The sequence below is a fragment of the Nuphar pumila genome, chromosome 4, assembly GCF_984573655.1.
Source record: "Nuphar pumila chromosome 4, dmNupPumi1.hap1.1, whole genome shotgun sequence".
Taxonomy (NCBI): domain Eukaryota; kingdom Viridiplantae; phylum Streptophyta; class Magnoliopsida; order Nymphaeales; family Nymphaeaceae; genus Nuphar; species Nuphar pumila.
In genome coordinates, this window is record NC_143252.1 from 108,684,867 (window position 1) to 108,701,942 (window position 17,076).

The following is a 17,076-nucleotide window of genomic DNA, read 5'->3' on the forward strand; positions in this document are numbered from 1 at the left end:
GAAGACAAGCCACATTTGATCTATGACATCAATGGCTCAGACATGCTAACAAGAGCCTCTAGCAATGTTATCTGTCTTAGTAGAAATAGACAAATAAAAACTTTTGAAAATTGTTTGATTGGAAAGGCTCATAAACTTTCGTTTCGACACTCTCAATCATATAATTCACACCCTCTTGAACTCTTGCATGCAGATGTCTGGGGACCAACTCCTGTCTCGTGAAGGTTTTCAATTTTATCTTTTAATAGTGGATGATTTCTCTAGATTCTCTTGGTTGTTTCCAATGAATATCAAGTCTCAAGTGTTTGAATGCTTCAAGAATTTCAAGCCTTAAAAAACAAGCGAGTTTTATTATTAAAATTTTCGAGTTTAACAATGGTGGTGAGTTTACAAGTCTTAATTTTGAGAATTGTCTTTGAGGTATTTTCATCGCTTTTCATGCCCACACATGCCTAAACAGAATGGGCTTATCGAGTGTAAGCATCAACACATTGTCGACACTGATCTCAGCATTCTCAGCATGCTTAGTGGTGCTGTTATGCCTTATGATTTTTGGGTAGATGCATTTGGAACGACATATATCATCAATCGGTTGCCAACTTTGGTTCTTCAATGAAGAACTTCATATGAATTGATTTTTCAGCATAAGCCTAATTACCAACACTTACGAGTATTTGGCTCATTGTGTTATCCCCTTCTCACACCCTGTAACAAATCCAAGTTTCAGCCTAAAACCTTAGCCTGTCTTTTTCCCGGGTATAAATCACACAACAAAGGCTAGATCAATCTCAACCCTCTCTGTCAGACTTAGCTTACTAGGGTATCTTATCTCCGACTGTACTTATACCATCAGCTGAACCTGGTCCCGTGAGTCATACGGGTGACCCAACTACCACTCGAGAACTTCCCCACACTGTTGATCTGGCCCCTAGCTCACCTGTTATTTCCACAGTTGTTCCCAGCTCACTCTTTGCCATACAATCTGATCCCAACCCCCACCATGTCTCACCCATCACTTTTGTTCCTGTTAACCCGCCTGCCACCCACTCAATGCCAATGACCTCCCTTGTTCACCTGGTTTCTACCACTCGGTTTCAACAACTTGAGTCCTCTGCTACTAATTCATCATTGTCTATGGAGTCCTTTGCAGCTCACCCAATCGCCTCACTTTTTTGCCCAGTTGATCATGGTTACTCGTCAATGATTGGTTCTTCAAAACCCAAGTCCTTCGGTTGATAGTCTATATCCTATCACTCTCATTGTCTTTCATACATCTCTTCTTGAATCTAAACCCATCTTATTCAAATAGGCATCTCAACTTTCTCAGTGGCAATAGGCTATGTCTGATGAGTATGATGCACTAGTTGGGAATCACACCTGACACCATGTTCCACTGCAGTCGCATGGGAACATAGTTGGCTCCAAATGGGTATATTGCATCAAAAGACATTTAGATGGCTCCATTGCTCGATAAAAGCTAGGCTTGTGGCTAAGGTCTTTCACAAGGAGGAAGTCATCGATTTTTTCAAGACATTCAGCCTCGTTGTTAAACCCACAACTATTCATGTTATTCTCTCTCTAGCAGTATCCTTCAAGTGGCCCATGTAATTTTAAATGAGTTTATTGAGGATGCACGATTTCCTAATCATGTGTGCAAACTTGATCAGGCAATATACAAGCTTAAGCAAGCCCCAAAAAATGGTGGTAGCATTTAAGCTCGCTCTTAGTCTCTCATGGATTTATCGTCTCACTGTCTGATGACTCGTTCTTTATTTTTCGGAACAACATGCTTCTTATATATTTGCTAGTTTATGTCAATGATATTATCATCACATGTAACTCTCCATGGGCAATCAAGCATCTCGTCACCCGCCTTGGCTCCATCTTTTCTATCAAATATCTTGGGTGCCTTAGTTTCTTTCTTGGGATAGAGGTATATTACTCTCAAAGTGGAGTTCATCTTTCTCAACGCCTATACACTCTTAACCTTCTCAAAAAGGTCTACCCTCTTATTCTAAGCTCACCAAGGATGGGTCTACTCTGTTTCATGATCCAACATTCTATCGAATCGTTGTTGGAGGGCTTTAATATCTCTCGCTTACTCATCCTGATGTGACATTTGTTGTAAACAAGGTATGTCAATACATGCACCAATTGACCGACGCTCACTGGTCTGTGGTTAAACGAATCCTATGTTAGAGTACAGTCTTCTCCTGTGTCAAGTCCCCTTCTCTTTGTCTCAATGCATATTTTGATGCCAATTGGGCTGGGTGCCCCGATGATCGCAAATCCACCGGGGGCTTTATTGTATTTCTTAGACACAATGTTATATCTCTTAAAATAGGCAATGAACAGCTTCTCCATTTAGGCTCTCCATGTTTTGCAGAGGAGTTGAGAGTTTGAAAGTCCCTATTATAAACTAGTTGTTGTTGAAAGATAGCAGGGATATCAATGAATCAGATTTTATCCGATATCAAACCCAATTTGATTCTTTTTAGTTGCATTTGGTAAACCCATATCTAATTATAATCGAATGTAGACATGGTTTTGAGTTTTTTACTTACCACAACTCATTTGACTAATCTAGTTTCATTAAAACTTAGCCAATACACCCATCAGATTATTTTGTAACGAAGTAATTATTACATAAGGTGCCGTGGTGTAGTTGGTTATCACGTCAGTCTAACACACTGAAGGTCTCCAGTTCGAACCTGGACGGTGCCACCTTCTATTCTATTTTTACTTTTTTCTTCAACTCCCGGTTTAGCATGTTAATATAACGTTATATATAAATACAGAAGCTATTGCCTATTGTCATCACTCAATCTCATCTACCCTGTTCACAAATACAAATCCTTTCTGGGCAAGCGAAAATTTCATTGGTTTTGAGAACATAGTTGGAAAATATAAGGGTATATAACGTTTAAAACAATTTATTTAATATTTTGTGACACGTGTCATCTTCTCATTGAAAGTTGGCCAACTCAGTTCGATTCAGCTTGGAATTCAAATCGGCTGATACAGCTGAATCGTTTTCAACATGGGAACATCCCACTTAATGATCAGTCTGCTAGTTCATTCACTCAAGTCTGAGTAAGTTCTCAGGGATGAGTGAAGTGTGGTGACTCCCTTGGTGGGGCAAGGGGTGTATGCCCACGGCTACCAGAACAGTAACCGTAAGTAGGTCTCTGACCCTGAGGGTTTGAAGCTTCCTTCATAACTCCCGGAACTTCTCCGTAGGGGTGGCAATCGTGTCGGGTTGGCGGGTCGACCCGACGGGTTGGCGGGTCAGCATACCTCAACCCGAACCCGACCCGTTTATTAAACGGGTCGGCTGTGGCAAACACAAACCCGACCCGTTTAATAAACGGGTAACCCGACACGACCCGCCAACCCATTTAATAAATGGGTTGGGTCGGGTAAACGGGTTCTCAGGTTGGCGGGTTGGCAGACGGGTTGGCGGTCGGGTTGGCGGGTTGACCCGCCCGCCTAACCCGTTTATTAAACGGGTCAGCCGGGTTGGCGGGTTGGCATACCCCCAACCCGAAACCGACCCGTTTAATAAACGGGTTAGGCGGGTCGACCCGTTTAATAAACAGGTTAGGCGGGTCGACCCGTTTATTAAACGGATTGGCTTAAGCCCAACCCGAACCCGCCTAAGAGGCGGGTTGGCGGGTTGGGTTGGCTGGTCGTGTCAGGTTTTGCCACCCTACTTCTCCGTGTAAATATCAAAAAAAAGTTCTCAGGGATGAGCCACTAATTAAAGGTTCATGAAAGTTATGTTGTATAATCTATAGAGTATTTAAGGTCTATAGTTTCATGGGCTCAAGGCAGAGCCTTTCTATGCCTGAACTAGATCAAGCCAAGGCTCCTAAAGGCCGTTCCAAACCTCGCCTGGACTTGGTCAAACCTGTTGAGTATTGCTAGTGAATGTTGTTTAATGAATAAACAGTTGCTTGCTCTTAGTATACAGTGTAGGACTAGCAGCCTATGGGCCGCCCGTGACCTGGCCCATTTGGACCTGACCTGGGCTGGTTGTTTGGGACCCAGCTTGCAATATAGAATGAGGCATTAATAAACTCAGCTAGAACAGTTGAACTTGATAAAATCCTATGAATAAGACGAACTGTACCAACGGGGCTCCACGTGGTTGGTAGGAGCTGTCAGTGCACGTCTTCTTGTGGTGGAATGTTGCAGGATCAAAACGCAGTGGTACGTTGAATAACTGGTAAGGGTTAGCCTAAACCCAGCTTGACTTTCAGTGTTTTGGGGTTCTCCCTTGTCCTAGCCACAAAAGAGAGAGAGAGAAAGAGAGAAGGTCAGGCCCAGCACAATAGGGACTTCTTTTTATAATCAAAGTTGAACTTTACAAGGTCTCTTCATGCTTTAAAAGTCTGATCCAGACCCTGCTTTTTCAACAACTATTACCGACAAAATCAATCAGATTCATGTTATAAGATATATAGAGGTCCTTCTGTATGAGACATAAAGACTCGGATCCAGATTTCTTTTGGATCAGATAATCCATGGTCCAGGCACATAGTAAACAACTGGATCAGGTCCAAAAACCGCATCCATATGCCAATACTATGGATATTTTATCCTTTTAACAAGTTCCTACTGATCCATTATGCTAAACAACAGATTGTTGCTAAGTCTATTACAGAAGCTGAATACAAGTCTCTTGCATGGGCTGTCTCTGATCTCTTGTGCCTGCAGGCATTACTTAAGTAACTCAGCTTTGCACCTCGAACACCACCCATTCTGTGGTGTGATAACATTGGGACGTTATACCTGGCAGCCTACCCTGTTTTTCACGCGAGAACAAAACATGTGGAAATTGATTTTCATTTTGTTCATGTTGGGTTGGGTACCGGGTCTGCCCATGACGGGTGGTGTGATAACATTGGGATGTTATACCTGGCAGCCTACCCTGTTTTTCACGCGAGAACAAAACATGTGGAAATTGATTTTCATTTTGTTCATGTTGGGTTGGGTACCGGGTCTGCCCATGATGGGTGAGATCCGGACCCAACCCGCCATTTGAGGAGGGGGCGGTTTGGAAACCGCCCACCTCCCCATCTTTCTCATTTGCGTAAAAGGGTGAGGAAATACACAATGAAAAAAGAAAAGAAAAGAGGGACTGTGTATATGCTTAAGAGAGACCCCAACAGAGAAGAAGAAAAAGTGTGCACAGTGAAAAGAAAGAAGAAGAAGATGGTGAAGTTTGAACATCGTGGGACACTTGGACTTGTGGAATCGTCGTTCTCTCCAAGTGAGGGCACGCATCGTTGAGCAAAAACGAGTATCAAAGATCTGTTTTTCCGCTTCCGCTTTAACGAAAAGGTATGTTTTGGAATCCTTCATTGGTATCAGAGCTATCAATTTTTGGATGTTGTTTTTGCTTGTTGATATATCCCCATTTTTACGTTCATGATGGACGCACGTTGTGGGGCTGCTAGAGTGCCTGTCCGGAATCCCTAGTGTCGCAGGTCTATGGGCTAAGCCATAGACCCGACCTTGGACCCCTGTTAGAAGTGGCAGGGCTGCAGACCTGGCCTTCGGTAAGGCGGGTCACTGCAGTCGCAAGCACAACGACTAGGTCGCAGACCTAGGCTACAGCTAGATGGGTTGTTGTGGCGCAGTCCCGGCCTTGGGCCAGACCCTGCGGCACAGGCCACAGGCCTTGCCCCTGGCCCTGTAGCAGAGGTCGCAGGCCTAGCCCTTGGCCCTGTTGTAGTCAGACTGCAGGCCAGACCATGCGGATTGCTATGGCCGTTGGCCCCGCGACTAGGCCCTAGGTCTGGCCTTCGGCCAGGCAGGTTGCTGCAACTGCAGCTGTAGGCTCAGCGGCTAGGCCGCAGGCCTGGCCTATGACCAGGTGGACCATTGAGCACTGCCCCGGGCCCAGGTCAAGCCCTGCGACATAGGCCGCAAGCCTGCCCCCTCAGCCAGGCATCTGCGCTCGGCCAAGGGTCGGGCACTACAGCAGGGACGAAAAAAAAATCGGGTTGAACCCTGGCATTCGGCCAGGATCCATGTGGGCTAAGGCCCATGACCTGCGGTTGGTGCCACAAGCCAATTTTTGTTGAGCCTCGGTTGGGCTGGGGATACCCGGACTGGGTAATAATATTTATTATTTATTTATTTATTATTCATGAATGTGAAATAAAAAAATTATGTGATATGATCATATTGATTATATGAGGAGTTTGAAATACTTTGGAAGTACTTACTCCATGTGTTAATACTATATTTATACAGTCATAATACAGTTTAGATTATTATAATCATCTTAGAGAAAGTGAGAGATGATTGTGAACATAGTGAGCTTTCGATTCCACGCCCTATAAAAAATTATATATTATCTAATTGTGTGATTATGACTGTATATAGATGTGCTAATGATTAGATCATAACATGCATGAATAACATAGTTGCACATTTTTTCCTTTTTTTTAAAGGACATGGCTGCACCAAGTAAATCCATAATGGACTTAACACGGATTGAGAAACTGAACGGCGATAACTATGATATATGGCATAGAAAGATTCTGTTTACACTGGAGGAGGATGAGGCCTTGGCAGCTCTCAACCATACTGTGGAACAACCTGAAATTGGTAATGGGGCACATTCTCGTAGAGACATGGAGACCTATGAGAAATTGAAGTGCATGAATATTGTTGCACATGTCACCATTCTATGTTCTATGCAGAATGACATCATGTGTCAATTTGAGCATTATAAGACTGCTCAACAGATGCAGATGGCCCTTAAAGATAAGTTTGAGGGAACATCAGCCACAAAACTTAGAAGGCTGACCGTCAGGTTTGATTCCTACAAGAAGTATCCTCAGCACACTATGAGTCAGCATCTCAGGGAGATGGCAAATATGATAAGAGAGCTTAACAGTGAAGGACATACCCTTACAGATGAACAATAGGTCCAGGCTGTGATTCGCTCTCTGCCATACAGTTGGGGGCATATAAAAGTTAATATGACTCATAACGAGAGTATTAAGACTTTCGATGACATTGCCCGTCATGTAGAGCTAGAAAATGATCACCTTGAAGCGGCTCAACAATTTGGCTTGAAGGCATATGTGGCAGAAAGCTCGAAGAAGACAAAATCTTTTAAGAAGAATATTTATGGACCAAGGAAGTTCAAAAAGGGTGACAAGAAGGGACAAGACAAAGAGAAAGAAAAGAAGTCTTATCAGCACACTGAGAAGCATGGCAACAAGAAAAATAAGGCGAATACAAAATGTTTTAAGTGTGGCAATTTGGGTCATTATGCTCGTGAATGTCATGAGCAGGAGAATGTACATTCTCTTAAAACTCCTATTTTTTGTACAAATGTTTGTAGTTGTGCACTAATTATTGAATCTAATCCTATGTGGATTGTAGACTTAGGAGCCACCGACCATGTGACCAAAGACCGCACAAACTTTGTCGAAAACAGAAAGATGTCATCTGGTTCGAAGTGGTTGTTTCTAGGGAACAATACTAAAGCAGAAGTCAAAGGGATCAAGACTTGCAAATTGGATTTGCGAGAAGGGCGGTCTTTATTATTATATGATGTTCTGAATGTTCCAAAAATTCAACAAAATTTGATTTTGTCTATGTTAAACTATAAACTTGTGCTTGGAGATGTCAATGTTGACATCTTTTGTGGATATACTTTAGTTGCTTCTGGTTTCTTGATGAATGGTTTCTACGTGTTGGACACTGAACTTAAAAATCTAAATGTGGGTAATGAATGTTTTTCTCTTGTTTCTATTGCTAGTAATATGAATGTGGATGTATCTATATGGCATGCTCGACTTGGACATATAGGGCAAAAGAGAATGGAGAGACTCGCACGAGAGGGTCTTTTGGGATCCTATGCGAAGATTGAAATACCTATATGTGAGCATTGTCTTGCTAAAAAAGCAACTTGATTGCCTTTTAGAAAGGCAATTAGAGCAACCTATCCTCTTCAATTAATTTATTTCGATATATGTGGACCAATGAATGTGGTAGCGAGGCATGGAGCCTTTTATTTCATTATTTGTATTGATGATTATACATGATTTAGCCATGTATATTTAATTTCACATAAATCTGAAGCATTGGATTGCTTTAGATCCTTTATGAACATGGTAGAGAATCAACTTGATCGTAGAATCAAGGCCTTGAGAACAGATCGTGGACGTGAATATCTATCTGAACAATTCAAGGAATTGCGTGACAATAAAATATAGATAGATAATTGACTACTCCTCGAACTCTGCAACAAAATGGTGTTGCAGAAAAGAGGAATAAGACCCTCTTAGAGATGGTCAGGTCCATGATGGCGCAAACAAATTTACCCATTTCCTTTTGGGGTGATTGTTTGTTGACTGCAACCCATGTATTAAATCGTATACCAACTAAATCTATTTCTTCAACTCCCTACGAATTATGGATAGGTAGAAAGCCTGATTTGACTTATCTCAGACCCTGGGGGTCTGCTGCATATGTCCATAATCTTTCCCATCAATATAGAAAATTGGGTTCTAGGAGAAAGAAATGTATCTTTATAAGATACTGTGAACATTCAAAAGGATATGTATTCTTAGGAGAGAATGCAGATGGGAGTATTTTTTAGATAGATTCGAGAGATGCCACATTTATTGAGAGTGATTTTCCTAAAAGAGGAGAGATAAAGCATAAATTTTAATTCTATTAATTAGATGATTCTGATAAGTCTAAAGAGATTGATCATCATGTTTTAGAGACACAAGAGGATGTGTCTATACCACTATTGGATAGTGGGAGTAACACTCAAGTGGATAGTGACTTTGAAGAAGATCTGACAACTCGAAAGAGTTTAAGAAAAATAATTTCTCGCCGGAGATTTCAAATCGAAGGGAAAGCCTTTGTGGTCATGCCCCAAGATGATAAGATACCTAAGAGTATTAGAGATGCTCTATCTTGTTCAAAAATAGATGAATGACGTAAGGCAATGAAAGAAAAAATGAAATCCATGACATCAAATGAGGTCTGGGATCTTGTTAATCTTTCAAAAAGAAGAAAACCTATTGGGAGCAAATGTGTTCTCAATATTAAGAGGAATGCCGATGGATCTATCGAGCGATACAAAGCTTGTTTGGTTGCTAAAGGATACACACAGATGGCAGGAATAGACTATGAAGAAACATTTTCTTCTGTGATCAAATTGACCTCTATTCGCTTTTTGTTAGCCATAGTATCACATATGGATTTAGAATTACATCAAATGGGCGTTAAAACAACATTCTTAAATGAAAAACTGGATGAAGAAATATATATGAAACAACCTGAGGGGTTTGTTACTGTTGGATTTGAGTGCAAAGTATACAAGCTCAAACGATCCATTTATGGATTGAAGCAGTCATCCAGTCAGTGGTATTTGAGGTTTTATGAGACCATCATGTGCAAGACTTTATCATGATTGATGAGGACCACTGCGTTTATCTTAAGCATCAAGGTCAAAAATTTGTAATTCTAACTCTATATGTGGATGATATTTTATCGGCTAGTAATCATTTAGAGTTTCTGAAAACCATTAAAGAATGGTTGTCTATTCATTTTGAAATGAAAGACATGGGTGAAGCATGCTTTATGCTGGGCATAGAGATTAAAAGAGATCGTTCAAGAAGACTTCTTTCTCTTTCACAAGAGTCATATATAAAGAATGTCTTAGAACGATTTCATATGCAAGATTGTAAACCCATAGATACTCCTGTTGCAAAAGGGAATGATTTAAGTCTTAAGATGTGTCCAAAGGGATCTAAAGAAATAGAAGCTATGTCCAAAGTCCCTTACTCCAGTGCAGTAGGCAGCCTTATATACCTTATGATGTGCACCCGACCTGACATATGTTATGCAGTAGAGTTGGTGAGTAGATATCAAGCTAATCCAAGACAAGCCCATTGGAAGACTGTCAAAAAAATTATGAGATATCTTAAAGGCACATCAGATTATGTTCTTTGTTACCATAGTGGTAACATGTGTGTGGTAGGCTGTACTAACGCAGATTGGGGCGGAGACCCTGATGAGCGTAAGTCTACGTCTGGCTATGTGTTCTTGATGAACAATGGTGTCATATCTTGGTGTAGCAAGAAGCAGACGTGTGTAGCCTTGTCCATAATGTAAGCTGAATTTGTTGCAGGCTCGTTCGCAGTGCAGGAATGTGTTTGGTTAAGAAGATTCATCAAACATTTGAGACTCTCTTATGAAGCAAAACTACCAGTGACTTTATTCTGTGATAATCAAGCGACAATTGTGTTTGCTAAGGATCTCAAGTTTCACAATAGAACCAAACAAATTGATACGAGATGCAAGTATATGCATGATATTATATCTAAAGGCAAGGTTTCCTTGACATATGTTAATACCCGAGATATGGTGGCAGATCCCTTTACTAAGTCAATCAATAGGGATTCTTATGTTAAACATGTAAAATCTATGAGTATTTGTAAGATTTGATATGCTAATGTTATTCATATTTCTTTCTATGATCATTGTATAGCATGTTGCACATCTATATGAGTGTGTTACCAGGTTTGAGATAAATCTTCTCACATAGATTTATCGCTTCAGACACTGCTTGTGGGTAGGCTAAGATGAGATGTAACAAAATCCAGGGTTGCTGAATTAAGAAGCATGTCGGATTTTGGGGATATCATGTGATAATAACTCAAAAGAGTGGGAGTATAATGAGTTATGATATCTGTCATATATACGTATATGGGATACATCGCCCTAACTGGGTTAGGACGAGGTCTCGTGTATATTTAACTATATGGAGAGATTGACCTTGCTATCTAAATGTCAAGGGTAACCTGATTGACCAGATCTGAGAACTTGGATAAACATTGCATGGGAATGTGCATCCTGAAGTACTCAAGTTAGTTTCTCGGGAGGAACTGAACTAGTAAAGATATGTACGACAAAGAATTAATGGTGTATGCATACACTCATTGGAGTGAGAAAGTCTTGCCGTAATACGTGAGTCATACCACGTATGTCACACTATAACTTTAAGTCAACCACAAAAGAAAATGAAGAATGATCCCTGCTTCTTCATTGTGTGAGTTCTTGATATATATATATATATATATATATATATATATATATATATATATATATATATATATATATATATATATATATATATATATTGGTGTCCTTATTGACTTTTGACCTTATTTTAAAGAGAAAGATGAGTGTTGCTACTTTAGCATGTTGCTTAAGGCCATGAATGATTCGGTCTAAAAGAACATGTCTGGGAAAACAATTTATCTTGATTCAAAGAATAAGAGTTGGAAAGGAAGATCATTTGACATTTTCTGATTATGCACATGTTAAAAGCTAGCTTATTTTTTCACATCCTGGGGATGTTTGGGTTTATGACAAAACATGTGACATAATAGAAGGCATTGTCTAGCATAGCTTAGCACTATGATTCAGTATGCTAGAATGTGAAAAATGTATTTGATCTAGGACACAATGAGCTTCTTACCTGGCTTGTGCAGGTATACTTTGTGTCATCTTATTATTTGCAGGTTTAGACTATTATGTTACACTAACCGGTACATAATATGCCTCCACTCCCTAAGCTCACAGGTTGCACGGTCCCATTTGCCAGTATGGATACTCGATTTTATTCTCCATATGAACACGTTTAGTGTTCCTTCTTCTGAGATCTCTTCCCATCATGTGCGAGTAGGAGAATGTTGGGTTGGGTACCAGGTCCGGACATGATGGGCGAGATCCGGACCCGTCCCACCATTTGAGGAGAGGGCGGTTTGGAAACTGCCTACCTTCCCATTTTTTGGGGACTCCCTCTGATATGCGTACATAGAAGAGAGGCAAAAAGAGGTGAGTTCAGAGGAGGCACAAAAAGGAAGAAAAAAGGAGGAAATACACAAAACATAAAATAGAAAGAACTGGACTGTGTAGGAGTTCTTTTCTTTGAAGAAAGAAAGACTCCATCATCAAACAGAAGCAGTGTGCTCAGTGTATGCACAGTGTGAAAGAAAAAGAAGAGGGTGAATTTAAGAATAAGAGGGCATTTGGACTTGTGGAATCATCGTTCTCTCCAAGTGAGAGCACGAACCCGTTGAGCAAAGCAAGCATCAAAGATCCTTATTTCCACTTCCGCAATAACGATAAAAAGGTATGCATCGTATTCCAACACCAAGTGTGTGCCAAGGGCTATGATTTGGAAAAGAAAATTAAAATTCATCTGATAAAAAGAAAAAAAAGATGATGACGTTGCACGATGAACATTTTTGCAAGGATGTGTTCAATTTCTTCATAATTTCATGTATTTCAAGGGATTGAACTTAATTGGAAAGAAAATAGATTGAACTTAATTGAAAAGAAAATAGGTCAACTCTCTCTCGCGCGCACACACACATATCTGAATCAATGAAAAACTGATTTAAACCTTGCCCATATATCTATATATACTTATTTTTTATTTATGAAATTATGGAAATCTGCTCAATCTTTTTTCCACTAAAATTCATGAGTTTCTTTATCAACTTCAACCTTGTCAAACTTAGTTTGAGCTCAATCTGACACGATTTCCTCTCAAACTATTGCAGATCTGAACATGTTCATATATGAACAGAACTACCAAATGGGATTTGATGAAACCCGTCGTGAACCACACCCAATAGCCAGTCCATTAAGGAACTCGGTCAGGACCAAAAGCCAAACCTAATTCATATTGATAAAGTTTTGGGTCCAATTAATTTTCATGCACGACCCATCTACTCCTCACATTTCCTTTTAATGTAAGACTGTCAAATATCTGCAAACATTTCTGGTAGGTGTGCTTGGAAAAACAAGGATGAACTAGTATCCTGCAAGGGTACGATACTAACACTGACAAGAATATTGTTTTTAGTTTCCAATATGATAGATCTTTTTGGTCAAATTTCCATTTCTTCATACACATTACCTGATGGTAGCATACGTTTTTACCATAAAGAAAAAAATGGGTTTTACCTGTTGAGTTCGAGTTGGGGATCCAAACATGAGCAATTATTTCATAATCAAGTTCATAACACCAATCTTTTGCATCGTTTCGAGTTGGGCCCACATTCAGGTGTTGTTCTTTCCCATGCAATGCTGCCATGTGATTGGTTGCTATGATATTTCCTATATCATTTTCGATGACCGGATTCAATCACGATCTACTTTCATCTTAGATTGTGGTACTTCAAATACGCATGGATATCAAACAAATTAATGATTTGATTTTCACACACAAGAACATTATTAGCGAATTCTGTTAGTCCAACCTTGTGACAAAACAGTATTTAAGAAAAGAGATCTCAAGTCTAGAGGCACGTTCTTAAGATCACTATCTTTAGAACTTCAATCGCCATACTCCGAGAAGTCCAAAGAAGCGAAAAGGGGTTTGTTGCGACTGAGTTCCCAGGATACAACTAGGCTTGAACCTCAAGAGAGTCACTACTTCGCAAGAACAGATGATCTCTACCACACTTGTACTCTGCAAGCCAAATCAAGAAGAAGGAAGAAGAAGATTGGAGAGTCAGAAAATTCTTGTGTTCCCAAAAGACGAAAATAGAAGATATTTATAGACTTTTAGAGAGGCCAAAACGTTTTACGATAAATGAGATTAATGGCCATAAATCTGACGGTTTGAAAATACGATGAAAAAGTCCTTGAACGGTCACCCACCTTTGACTGTCAATCAAAGGCCTTCAAAATTGCCCAACAGCCACAAAGCGCCATAAACTCAATATAAATGCTATTAAAACCTTTCAAACGGCCAGATATCTCAAAACCAAAAAATCAAAACGGACATTTGCGCCTCATATGCACCTCGCACCGTTGTGAGCTTGCGAAGTGCAAAGTGCACCATCAAAACGCCACATTGCGCCTCAAGCACCCTTGCGCACACAGGCGTGTGCGCGTCTGCGCGTGAACGACGTGTCCGTTGTTGCACGATGCGCATCAACGTCCGCAAACCACCTAAAGACTCAAGGCTTACCAAAGTAAAGAATAGATAACAAACTCTCTATTTAAATCTCTTGAAAAACTTTTCTCTCTTAGATATGAGACTAAACTTTTTCAAGGCACTTTTGGTAGTAAACAAAATCATCAAGATTTTAATTTTAAAACTTTTCTAACAATCCCCCACTAGTTTTAAAATTATGTTTGGCTTGCATAGAAACTTATGCATCAGTGAGAGTGTCTGCATGACTTGAACCTCCACTTATTGAAAGAAAACCTAAATTAACCAAGGTGCTAAGTGAACTTATCTTGAACTTAACTCCTTATATTGTTAACGAAGTTTTTAATCATACATAGGTTTCCAAAAGTTCAATTGTGTGGATTTCATGTTGGCACATTTAGAGGCTTTTGCTTCCCTAGATTCATGAGTGCTATAGAGAATTGTCAATTCTCATAAGAAATGGCTCATATTTCTACACTCATATAGGTGAGTTTGTCTAGATGTATTGTAACACACACCCTAGCCTTAAGGCCTATAAACTCATTAAGAGCTATTAGCTCAACCCTCACATTAGTTACAACTCATGAGCATATATCAGTAATGAGCTTACATAAATATGCTCAATATCTGTCATTCACCAATTTGTTTCCCATTGAACCTATGCATGTGGGATCTTCACCGCTCTAGGTTGGGTATCCTTAGGTGATGACTTAATTGGCTTAATCCACATTCCCTTCGATATTTTACTGATGACATCTCTCGAAAGGCCTTTCGTAAATGGGTCTGCCAAATTTTGACATGACTTTACATATTTCAATGATATAATATTGTCATCAATCATTTGTCTTATAAAATTGTGTCTTAGACTAATATGTCTAGACTTCCCATTGTATTTCATATTACCTGTTTTACATATAGCTGATTGGCTATCACAAAACATTGATATAGCAGGTATAGGCTTCTCACCTAGTGGAATATCCACTAGCATATTCTTAAGCCATTCAATTTCTCTACAAGCAGATGCCAAAGCAATAAACTCAGATTCCATTGTAAAATGAGTTATACAGGTCTGTTTTTTAGATCCCCATGCAACTGCTCCTCCACCAAGGGTAAAAACTCAACCACTCGTAGACTTAGAATCTTCAAAGTCGGTATTCTAACTTGCATCACTATACCCTTCAATAATAGCAGGAAACTCGGTATAGTGAATTCCATAGTCTAAAGTATGCTTAAGATATCTAAGAATCCTATTCACTGCATTCCATTTTTGATGACCAGGATTATTAGTGTATCTACACACTTTACTCATTGCATAGGCAATATCAGGCCTTGTGTAGTTCATTGCATACATAAGGCTACCTACAAAACTGACATATTTTAATTGTTGAACACTTGCATCACCATTAGGAGTCAATTTCATATTTGGATCATATGGGGTGCATGTTGGTGAACTATTAAGATATCCATACTTTGTAAGAATTTTCTCAATATAATGTGATTGACATAATACAATGCCATTATTATTTCTTACAATTTTGATTCCTAAAATAACATCTACAACACCTAAGTCTTTCATACAAAACAAGGAAGATAAAAATCTTTTTGTTTGATTTATGCATTCACTATTGTTACCCAAAATAAGCATATCATCAACATATAAACAAATAATAATAATTGAGCTACTATCTACTTTACTGTAGACACATTTGTCAGCATCATAAATTTTAAAACCATTATGTACCAGAGCACTATCAAACTTTTCATGCCATTACTTAGGGGCTTGCTTTAATCCATATAAGGATTTCTCAAGTTTGCAAACTTTGCGCTCTTGCCCTAGCACTATAAAATCTTCAGGTTGCTCTATATATATCTCTTCATCTAATTCTCCATTCAAAAAGGCTATTTTCACGTCCATTTGATGGATTTGAAGCTTATATATGGAAGCCATGGCAATCAAAATTCTAATAGTAGATATTCTGGTTACACGAGCAAAAGTATCAAAATAATCAATACCTTCTTTTCGTTTAAAACCTTTTGCAACCAAACGAGCTTTAAATTTATCGATTGTACCATCAACTTTTAATTTCTTTTTAAAAATCCATTTGCAGCTAATAGTTTTGCAACCAACAGGTAAATCCACTAATTTCCAAACATTGTTAGACATAATTGATTTTATTTCAACATTAATAGCTTCTCTCCAAAAGGCAACATCTTGAGAAGACATCGCCTCTTGGAAAGACACATGATCATTCTTAATTAGAAATGTATAAAAGTCAGAACCAAAATTGGTTGGTTTTCTAATGCGTTTATTGTACCTAACTTCAGTTTCTGGTTCATCAACACAATCATTAGAATATTTTATCATGTCATTAACAAGATGTTCATCTACTATAATACGACTGCCATCAAGAAGAGAATCAAATGCATTTTTATGTTCTATAAAAGATACATCTCTAAATTCAACAATAACATCATTAACAATGTCTAGAAATCTATAAGCTTTACTATGTTCAGCATATCCAACAAATGCACATTTAAATGTTTTAGGTCCAACCTTCTTTCTTTTATTGTCTGGAATTTTAACATATGCTAAACAACCCCAAACACGAAAATAACTAAGATTAGGTTTCTTACCAAAACACAATTCATAAGGTGATTTTTCAGATTTGGAATAAGGAACTTGGTTAAGAATATAGCAAGCAGTAAGTATAGTCTCGCCCCACAAGTTGGAATGCAAACCCGTATTAAGAAGCATAGCATTCATCATTTCTACAAGTGTTCTATTTTTTCTTTCTGCTACTTTATTTTGTTCAGGAGTTCTAGGCGCTGAAGTTTGATGGATAATACCATTATCTCCACAGAATTTATCAAATTCTTCTCCTAAGTATTCACCTCCTCTATCTGTTCTTAAATATACAATCTTTGTTTTAAACCTATTTTGTACTTTAGCAAGATAAAAAAGAAATTTAAAAAATGCTTTAGATTTATGTTTCATCAAATAAACATAACAGAATTTCGAGTAATCATCTATAAAGGTAATAAAATACCTATTGCCACAACGACTGAAAACATTATCC

At 38.9% G+C, this 17,076-nt stretch overlaps 1 non-coding gene across 1 annotated transcript; it reads left to right on the plus strand.

Moving 5' to 3' along the window:
* Positions 1–2,650: 2,650 nt before the first annotated feature.
* On the plus strand, positions 2,651–2,724 carry TRNAV-AAC (transfer RNA valine (anticodon AAC)). Its single transcript has one exon. It is a non-coding gene; the product is annotated as a tRNA-Val (tRNA).
* Positions 2,725–17,076: the final 14,352 nt, after the last annotated feature.